Source organism: Apteryx mantelli, chromosome 7 (assembly GCF_036417845.1).
Source record: "Apteryx mantelli isolate bAptMan1 chromosome 7, bAptMan1.hap1, whole genome shotgun sequence".
In the NCBI taxonomy this organism is placed as follows: Eukaryota; Metazoa; Chordata; class Aves; order Apterygiformes; family Apterygidae; genus Apteryx; species Apteryx mantelli.
This window is the reverse complement of record NC_089984.1, coordinates 28257482-28268237: the sequence shown is the minus strand read 5'-3', so window position 1 is coordinate 28268237 and position 10756 is coordinate 28257482. Positions and strand designations below refer to the sequence as shown.

At 38.8% G+C, this 10756-nt stretch overlaps 1 pseudogene; it reads left to right on the top strand.

The window, feature by feature from the left end:
• The first annotated feature begins 695 nt into the window (after nucleotides 1-695).
• LOC106494713 (gamma-aminobutyric acid receptor subunit pi-like) overlaps nucleotides 696-10756 on the top strand; it is a 40424-nt pseudogene continuing 30363 nt past the window's right edge.

Here is a 10756-nt window from a genome sequence, read left to right as displayed (position 1 = left end):
CAGATGACTTTAAAACAATCAGTACGGTTGTGAATCTTACTGAGAAAAGCCAAAAAGTTTCACATTCAGATGAAAACAGTCTTACATCAGCCAAACTTTTTGATCAATGTGGATGGTTTTTGTGTAATTGCTTATATACAGCTAAAGATTATCTATAGCTCAAAGTAGAAATCTCATTTTAACTTTTATCTGCAGTGACTACTTTTCCTCATTAAAAGGAGATACATACCACAGGTATTGCTACTACATGTGTACCAGAGATGATGCTCTTAAATAGCATTATGTTCTAAAAATCATGGTGTGATTGCTATACATTCAAAGGAACATATTGGTGCATGTTAGATACTCACATACTTCAAGGTTAGCAAAGGCAAAACTCAAGCTGTACATAATTTCCCCAAAGTATGCAGTTATTTTTCAAAACAGTTACTTCCCCCAAATATTTATGCCAAAAAGAGCAGTAATAAATAGAATGCAGTTTTCATTGGCAAGTTGAAAAAAATGCTGCCATGTCTTTGAGGTTTTTTGTTGTTGCGGATATCTACCAGTATATCTGTAGCTGCAGTTATTCAGTACATAACATCTTCCCAGTCAGTTTTGAAAATGTATATATTTTGAATACAAATATGTATTGTAAAACATAACCATTGCACTTCAAAAGTTCCTGTAGCTCCAAAAAAAAAAATCCATTGGAAGCCACACCTGACAATGTGCAGTCCTCATCACTGCAGCTTCAAAGCCCTTTTTCTGTTGATGCTGTGTAGGTAAGAAATATTTGCTACAGTATTATTCACTCAGCATGCTTATTCCCCCATTGGCTTATAATCAGTTTGATTATAATTATAACTATGTATTGACCAGTTAACAAAGCCAAACCTACTTGCCAGTTGAATCTTGCATCTTACAAAGATTAACCAGTTTGAACATTCATAACAAAAATATAGGACTGAAATCTTTCATGAATTATCTTAGTAACTTGGTTGAGTTGCATATCTTTTCCCACTAAGAAGAATGGTGGGGGATGAAAACTGAAAAGGAGTATAACAAGCAAATGATCCTTCATTTATTGCTGTATAGAGTGTGAATGCTGTATTGCACCTAGCAAATTTGGCAGGGTATGTGGTCCTTGCCTGAAACACAGTACTTCTTCCAAAGACAAAAGCGCACAGTACACCTGGATGTACTAGAAGCTTGAGGTAGTAAAGGCATTTTGTGCATTCATTACTAAAGGAAAAGGTCTCAAAAATAATTACCTGGTTAAAACATGTTCTTACTATTCTCTGCAGATTAAGCTGTGAAATTTAAGAAAGCTGAATTTTACCTTCTAGGTAAGCTAGAAGGTAAAACCCTTCCCTTTTATGGACAGATAATCCTGCTAGCAGTGCATTTGCCATGACAAAAAGCTTAAGGTTTGGGGTGGGTGGTGAGAGTAGTTACAGCTGTGTGAGCATTGATAGGGCTGGTGAAGACTCTTCCCCACTTAATCAAGATATTCAGGTTTATTGGAACATGACTGCCCAGGCTACAGCACAGCTAGAGGCTTTTTTTGATAAATAACCCACTGGGTTGTGAGGGTAGGTGGAACCACAGATTCCCCATTTCCAGGTGTTTTAGTGCTGCAGAGACATTTTTGTCCAGAATGCAGGCTGCTCTCTTCCAATTTCACCCTTCCTTGTCAGCTGTGACCTGCCACATACTGTAATCACTTGCCAATTCATGGACTCAGCAGTAATAAGATACTGCCAAGAACCCAGACAAAATTTCAGAAGCATCTAAACAAGGAGACGAATTTCCCTGAGAAGTTCAGCCAGTGGTATATAACTCCTTTCTTATTATCAGATGGACCTTGATAACAACCTCACATAGCCAAGAACAGCCAAATGCAGACAGTGGGTTCCTGCAAGTTAGGTGCATCCACAGCACCTGTTTAGCTGGGACACAGGTGTACAGCATTGGGCTGCACTGGTGATTTGTACCCAAAGCCCAGCACCAGCCCAAACACAGCTGAGATGATGTTTAGCTGGGTGAAGGCATTCCCCTCAGCAGTGCAAAGATCAGGAAAGTTAGACAAAAGCTCTGGTTCAAACAAAGCTATCTCACTGTGCTAGAAGCTTTTTTTATTTTTTTAATTAAAGATAAATCTCACACTTGGTTGTGAGGGGAGGCGGAACCACAGTGCACTGGGCAGAGATACAACATATACCCCACCAGGCAGCAGTGTCTGCAGTGAAACAGAAAACAGTTATGAACTGCCAGTTTTACTGACTTCTGGAGAGGGGCTAAACAGTATCAGAGGGCACCGGCACCAGGGCCAGGATGCTTCCCAGGGTGGTCGGTCAGATCTCATGCTTGTGTAAGCTTTGCCTAATGTCTGAACACACACTTGAGAAGAAACTCCCTGACCAAATCTTTCTACTGAATCAAATACTTAAACCCTATTGATTACAAGTCTATAGACAGCCAGAACCTCCTCTTTGCTACCTTGATCCATGGTAGGGGTTTCCTGTGTACCAGGTGTGGGGTATCAGACTGAGTTAAGTTCACTGTTTGAGAGTGATATTTAACTTCACTTTTGGCACTTGACATTAGGTCACATTACAAACAGACACTCATACAGATAACCAATGAGTTGCCCTGGATGGTCAGCTTCCCAGAAATATTTTTCTTAATAGAAATGAAAATTGAAGCAAATTAATCAATAAGTTTTACACTTTGAACCATTATCAGGAATCAAATTAAGTAAATATGCACAACTGGATCCAGAGAAAGATGCTCATTTATTTCAGGAAAGGTGTTTTTGAATTAAAGGATGCTAACAGATCTGGAAAATTCTGTAGGATGTTGATTTTTCTTTTTTGAGCAGAGTTTAAAAGCACTCACATTTTACAATTTTTTTCCTACATCTGTTTAGTAATGTATTGCTACCCTTTCAACCTTGCCAGTTAACCAAAAGCCTGTAGCAGTACATATTGTTTTAAGAAGGGGAGAAACTAGTAATTTAGGCAATTATCTGTCACAGTTTTTATTTACTAAGCCTGTACAAAAGTCTGTATCCCTGAGCACATCAGATATGAAACAAGGAGAGTTAACACCTTTCTTTACATCTGTAAACCCTTTGCCTGTCAGTGGATTGCTTGAAAGAAGCTTTCCCCCCCCACCCAGCTTTTCCTCAGGGCCGCATTTCACATGCTTTTTCAAACTGTATTTGGCATTTTGCTTCTCTCAGTTCTGAGGGTTTTGCTGCCTCTTTCACAATACATAAATCTTCGCAAAAAAAAAGCCAGGAAAAATATTTTCCCACATCTGTCCAGAATGTACTTTTGTTTCAGGTGATGCCTTTTCCCCCCTCTCCAGTTACCTGATTCCACTAAGACACTTTATCTTAGAAGTACTGTAAATAATGAGCAGTTGTTGTATCTTCCAAGGTTAACCTAGCCTGTAATATTACACTTGACCCATAAGAATGACTAAGATTAAATTACTATAATGGAGCTTTTATAGAAGCAACTGTAGTTCATTAAATCTCAAAAGTTTAAAATCCATATTGTACATTGACATCCTAGAACAGATAAGTACTCCAGGCTGTCAAACATAAATTCAGATTTTTCTGTAAGAGATGTACTATCCTCAGCAGCTGGGACAGCTTTTTCAAAGCAATTACATACTTAAGTGTGTGCCATTTTATTTCGGATACAGGCACTAAAACATATGCATTTAAATACATTTAAGAAACACAAGTACTAGGTAAGAGAGAAGCTCAGATGCATTGGTGAGATGATATATGCACATTAAAGGAAAGAGTCCCAGCTTTTACTTTTAGCCTTATGCAGTGATCACAGGGATGTGTCACAGATGATTTTCTGTAGGCAGCTGTAAGCTCTCATAACCCTGAGGCAAAGAGGATATCCTCCCTTAAGGTGTAGATCAGGCAAAACACTCAAGGCATGTAACACCTGCAAGTCCCTTACCTTCCAGCACCAGCAATCTGCTACTGAGTGTGCCTAGAGCTACCTGGAAGGACCTAGCAGCACCACATGCTCATGTTTAGGAGGCACCAGGTTCCTCCCCCATGTTGGCTCACTGCACCAGGACTTCTCAGAGAGTGTCTGTATAGCAAGAACACAAAGCACAGTGGTAGTGCCCAGTGAATTCACAGCCTCGGTTACTGCACTGCAAACTTGCCATGTCAACACATTCTTAACTATAAAATCAAAGACCAAGAAATGAGGCTACACATCATGTGGAAATCCAGAATTGTCTTAAAGGATACAAGTCATTTAAATAAAGCACCTAAGTACTTCAATAATGCCAGTTATTTAAGATGTATTTCACAAAATAGCTGTTAACAAGGATAACACCCAACCAATTTGTAATTGCATACTGATCAGCAGAACAATTTATACCCTTGCAGTGGAAAAACCTCGAACACTTAACTGAAATTATATGTAAATTGCAAAAGCAGGAAATCTGTTACAAGTACAGTATTCAAGAAATTAAATTCAAGTACATCTCTAACTCCTATACCTTTTGCAACACAGAATTGGCATTTTCATTTATATTTACACTTCACTCAATTTAACTGTGCCTGTTTCTTTAGATGACATCTAACTTTGTAGAAAAAAACCACTCTGTATTTTAGTCCCAGCATTCAGACCACATTTAACTGAAGATGAAGTAAAGCAATAACATCTCACTAGTAATAAATAAATGACCAGGTACAAAAGAAGGGGAATGAATAAGATTGAAATGTGTAACCTATATGCATAACAGCACTGTTAGTGAAAAACAACTACCTTTGTGAGAACAGAAGCTAGTAAAAAGACATTATATGGCAATAACAGCAGTGTAAGGCAGCAGAGAACACCAGGTCTAGGAGCACAGTGCAGTGGGGCTACTCATATTCAGGGAGACTACTGCAGCATTCAGCTTTTGCCAAGCTGAGATACTGGATTATTCCTAGCAGATAAAATCCACGGCTTTCTAACAGGAGAGCTCAAGACTTTTCAAAAACATTGTAAAATCCAGTTTGAGGGAGCAAACTTCAGAAGGCTACAAGGGGCCCAGAAATGCAGTTCGGAAGGGTAAGCAGAGGTTTCAGAGACAGCTCTGGGAGGAGCTAGCAGGTTTGGGGACATTCAGCAGGGATGCAGGAAGACTGGGAGGAATCACAAAACCCTCATATTTCCTCAGCTGTCTCTTTGTACTTACATCCTTCTCCGCAAGGAGCAGCTCTTTCCTCCTGCTCTCCTCAGCTGCACCACCAGTACCTGCTGCAGGGCTGGGAAGGAAAGGTGGGGGTGTCCTGAGGCTTTTTATAGAGCCTTTCTCCTGCTGACTGTATAGGTGGCTGCTCCCCATCAGCTGTGCTTCCTTATGTGAATCAGTTATTTGCTTCTCACCTTAATAATTAAACCAAAGTCATACCTTTGCTTACCGACCTTAGAGGTGAGGCAGAATTTAAGAACAAGCTTGTGATGCCTTTTGCTATAGGACTGTTATTTACTGGGCAACAGTCTCTGATAACCCAACCTGTCCCTCCCACAACTGCTAACCATCAAGGCAAATAAAAGGTGAAAAGGAACAAAAAATGAAGCCTCAGGTGACCTGAATGAAGAATCACAACTCAGGCATGCTCCTTTCTTAGCCCTTACTTTCCTAATAACTATTCCTCCAGATGAGGTTATTACAAGAGTCTTAGTGTAAAAATGGGGTTTGTATTTGTTTACTTATATTTGACTTTTGTATGTTGTATTTGCAGTTGTTCCTGGGTGTAGCGGTTTGTACTCTTGCTATACTTTACTGATTTTGCTCAGCAAGATTATTTCTATAGCCTGTTTAAAGATGGTGTTGTAAAAGCAGGATTTTAAAAGTGGTTTTATGCACTAATCTCTTAGGCTGGTCCCTGTCTTCCTCTAGGAGATAAATTGAATGTATTTCATTATATAAAAAGTTAATTTTAAATGCTGAGATAAGCAGTCAATGCTTCTTCTGCTTTCCTAGACTATGACAATACTGCCCTATTTATGGAAAAAGTATTAAGACTGAACTACTTTTTTGGGTTAAATGTTAAGAAATGCTAGACTTTAAGGCATAAAAGTGATATTTTTGTAAAAAAGAGATTAACACAGTTTTGTTAAATCTGATGTTTTCTGGAAAAACATTTTTTTTTAGACTGCTGTGAACTGTGAAATAGAAGCATGTGAGCGTTTTGTGATATGTCATCTGACGGGCAGTAATCGTCAGCAGCCTTGACACTAATACAGTATTGATCTGGAACGCTATCTCTGCTATAACTGATAACTGCTCTGTTAAAATATTCTCATTTTCTTCTTTTCTTTTAGGTCAATGCAAATTTCTGAAGCTGAAGGAAAAGGTGAAATTCTTCCTCCAACTATACACAAAATAATAAGAGCATACAACAAGTATTTATGTCCATTTTTTGATAGTAAGTAGAAAAACTGTGTCTTATAAGGCTGTGCCATAACATAATACAGTATCTGAAAAACAACGAGGAAAAAAAAATGTTTTTTCACTGTACCTTTTTCTCCAATGTTTGACAATGACTGATATGATGATATGTGCTGTCCTGTGACATAAGAAGGCAAAGCGTAACGGCTTTTGTGGCCCAAGATGAAGTTTATAAATTCTGGGTATTCACAAGCAAGGCTTCCAGACTATCTGTTACAAACTCAGGTATTGGCATTCACATGTCCTCAGTGCAGTATTGTACCTATCTAAAAACATAATTTACCCTGATTCCCCAAATAATAACTATACCAAATTTTAATTAAACACAAGAAAGCTTTACATATCATTCTTGTGATTTTTCAATTGTTCTGAAAAGCACAGGCCAGTCTTACTACTCTATGAAGTATTATATGACCTACCAGAAGATCACAAGGGAATTATTAAATAAATGTTCCTGCCTTGGGTCTTTAAGGTCACTGAACTGGTCCTTGCAGAACTGTAAGGGAAAATGAATCTAAAAGGTCAGTTCCCGATGTCAGAAGGCCACGTACACCGTGTTGGAAGACCCACTTTGTCTACTGTACCAAGGCTGATTGTACTGCCTTGCCAGCCTTATACACTTGAAATCTCAGTGACAAACGTCTTCCTTGCCTGAATCAGGCCATTGCGTATATTTAAAATATTCAGGAGTTACAGGGAGGGGGAATACAGATCTCTCTTCCTGGGGTAACTACAGAACTCTGAAACAGAAAATATTCTGCATGTTGAAAAGGTGCTCGGCTCCATGTATCTGACAGAAAATAAACTTACAGAGTCAGTGCTAGGCAATAGTTCTTAAGTTCAGAAACATTAGGGGCTTTTAAATGAAGACTTTTATAGCCCTTTCTATAATCACTTAAAAATTATTGGCTGAGGAGTTTCTCAGACCATGCAGTTATTTCTTGCCAGCCAAACATGTGACAAGACTACCAGCCTGTTTGATAAGTTTATGCAGTTTATGAATCAATTTCATAAAACATTGACAGAAACCTTTATCTTAGTTATTTTCCCTTTAACCTAAACCTATTTCATCTGTTTGCTTTTATTGTAATTGCCTCAACTGCTGACACAACTGCTTTAAAGTATTTACATGGTCATTGGGAAGGTTACCAGTGAAATAAAATAATGATAATAAATAAAGGTGCCCCTTCTCATTTAAGATGATGCATCACGAAAAATAAATTGGTGACCACTGCACTTACAGATATTTAATTTGTCACTTCTTTCTGGTACTAGAGATACATTGACACTACCATGATAGATGTGCTTTAGCAGACTGCAAATAGAATTTCATTATAAAATCCTGTTACTGTAGTTGAGACCAGTGCTAAAGCACTTTCAAGCTGTGAATCTCCCTTTTCTAATCTGAACAGAATTTCTTCTCAGCTGCAGTAATGCTAAGTCACAGTCAGGCTATTGCTCTTTTTCTGCCTGGGAATTTTGACCAGACAGATGTTAAGGACTTTCTGTGTTTATCTGGAAATCCCAGAGGAGCACAAGCACACATGACTCTGTGTCATGTGCAGAGCAAGTCAAGCACTTTCAGATGGGTCAGAATCACTGCATATGCTCACCGCAGCTCAGGCATGCAAACACTGTTGTCTCAGAAGTCTTGGATAGATATGTATTAGCCCTACTACTGAAGGACTATGACGAGACTCTGAAAAATACATTTTACTGATGGCCTCTCTAAATACAGAGTTGGTCTTATGTGAGACATGGCATTTTTGTAGGAATAACTTAGGTCAGGATGACCCAGGAAGCGTTGATCCCAATTTTGGACCTGCAGCTCTTTGCAAGATAATTTGAGAGTGGCTCCCTTTTCTAAGTGCTAGATGGCCCGTGTGCTCGGAGAGGGGTATCTGCCCAGCCCTAGCCCCTCTCTGATACCAGCAAGGGGGCTGCAGCTCAGATTAAGTTCAGGTCCAGGAGAAGCTATTGCCTTTCTCGGAAACAGAGATAGTAAGCTACCAATATCCTCAGTTTACGAAGTCAGTGGATTACACTGATCTGTGTGACCATAGCCATAGACGTATCTTTGTTCCGCATAATATTCTGCTTATTTCTGTGAATATTACCTGCTTGCAGCTGGTGTACTTTATATCTGTTCTTGGTCAGAAAGAGATTTAAGTATAACTGACTTTACTAAGAATTGTGTCAATGGCTACAGTATTCCTGCTAAATACTCGATGAAGCCAAAGTATCAGTTTAGTCATTTATACCTCTTCTGTGATTTTTTTTTTTTATCCCCCAAACTCCTTAGTGTCATGGTACGCTAATTGCATATAAATAGTAAGAGACTGAGCAATCAAAAATAGATTGTAAGATCAAAGTGCTGGTTAGAATTGTGTAGGCTAATGAACAAGTGCAGAATAAGAAAATAAACTGGGATATTCTGGTACTAGTAGAAATTATCAGTGCTGACTTACACTGATAAGGAAACTTGTGTTACTAAAAACATGAGCATAAAAGGATGTATATAGGATGTATATGCGCATTAACACTAAAATCGATTCATTTACTGTCTAAAGTGCATGCAAGGATTTGCCTAAAATGGGAACCAAGTATGTGTACGCTGATACACAGAAACATACAAAAATAACGTCCTAAATGCTTTCATTAATTTTTCTTGAACAAACTGACTTTGCAGGGCTTCAGCTCATTTAGGCACAAGTATGGTAAGAGCTTTGAAACCTGAAGTTAACTGTCCCCCTGTGTCCTTTTGTCCTGACGCTGCTCACGGGAAGGGGGAAGCCTGAGCCTTAACCTTCCTGGAGCCGGAGCTGAGTTCAAGAACCACATCTGCTGCTTCTTACTTTCCTTCCTATGAAAGTACTAAGTGCAGCAGTGCCCTTCGTGATGGGTCAAATCCTGTTTTTCAGTTGTGCTCAGGGCGTATTTATGGATTTGGCAACTCAGAAATCTAGGAGTCATCCTTCCTCACTCGCGAATCCCAGCAGGGTCGAGGCAGGAGTTCAGCACTTCAGTATGCTGGTTAGGTGATTTGGGCAAGGACGGGAGCGTAACTGGAGGAGTCTAGAAATCCTTCAAGTCAAGCAGAATGAAATCAACCAGATTTAGGGAGTGCCTGAGCAAAGATTTTTGTTATTTTATCACAGTTTTGGTCTGTTGCCTAAGTCTGCCTACTCCTCTTTTAGACACTTAGGTCCCTTTTTTGGGGCTGAGATTCCTTTGTTTTCAAACTATGTGCTTTCCTATTTTTATTTATGGTCAGTTTGGTATGCATCCAAAAAATACGTATGAAGAAATTTGTCATAAACTGTATTATATTATTTATTGACATCTAATGTGCTTTGACCTTAATCTTAGCTAGTTATAATGGAACACTGATACGTGAGTTTATCAATCATAAAATGAGGATCCCCTTTTCCTAAACACAGGTGAAACAGAAATATTTACTAGTCAAGGAAATATCATGGCAACTAATAAGTTCTTATTTTAACAAACCATCCATTTGCCAATTTGTTTGTATTTGTCCCTTGTGCTGGGACTGGCAGATGACTGATACAAATCAGATAGTGCCATTAATGAAGACATTATGAAGATATTTTTCTTTTGAATATCATGACTATGCATAACAACAGAAAAATGGTCTTTTCCTCTTTTTACATGATTTAGACTTCCCAGATTTCCTAGATGCAGATTAATTTCACCTTGTTAGAGGGTGGACTCCTGCCACATAGGTCCCCCCTGCAGCCCCTTGCTGCCGGAACTCTGCCATTTATGGCCAATACAGACTGTCATTCCTGTCTCGGGCACCTAAATTAGGTACCTGAAGTTAGGTGAAATGGAGCCAGGCTTAGTATTTCAAAGGGTTTAGACAAGTAAAATTGACCGAATGTTTTATGTTTGTCCGTGCTAGCTGGCACATGCCGGTTACCAATTACTAGGGTACCGCTACACAGTGTTTATTACACAGCAATACCAGCTAGATTGGTTACTGGCATCTCCTGTGATGTGAGTAGTACTATTAAGAATGTTCCCTTTTCTTAACTGTATCATTTAACACCTCTGCTTGTGCCAGTGCATCAAACAAGTCTTAAATCGAGTCTTAACGAACTTCCCATTCTATCTATCTGTTCACTTTTATTAGCAAATTTTAAAAAATCGCCTAATCTAGAATGATTTTAGCCATTCTTTGGAAAGGAATGTGAAATATTTTTATATTAGTATTAGTAGATAGTACCCCTTAATGTAATCGTGTCCATCCTGCTCAGTGAGATAGAAG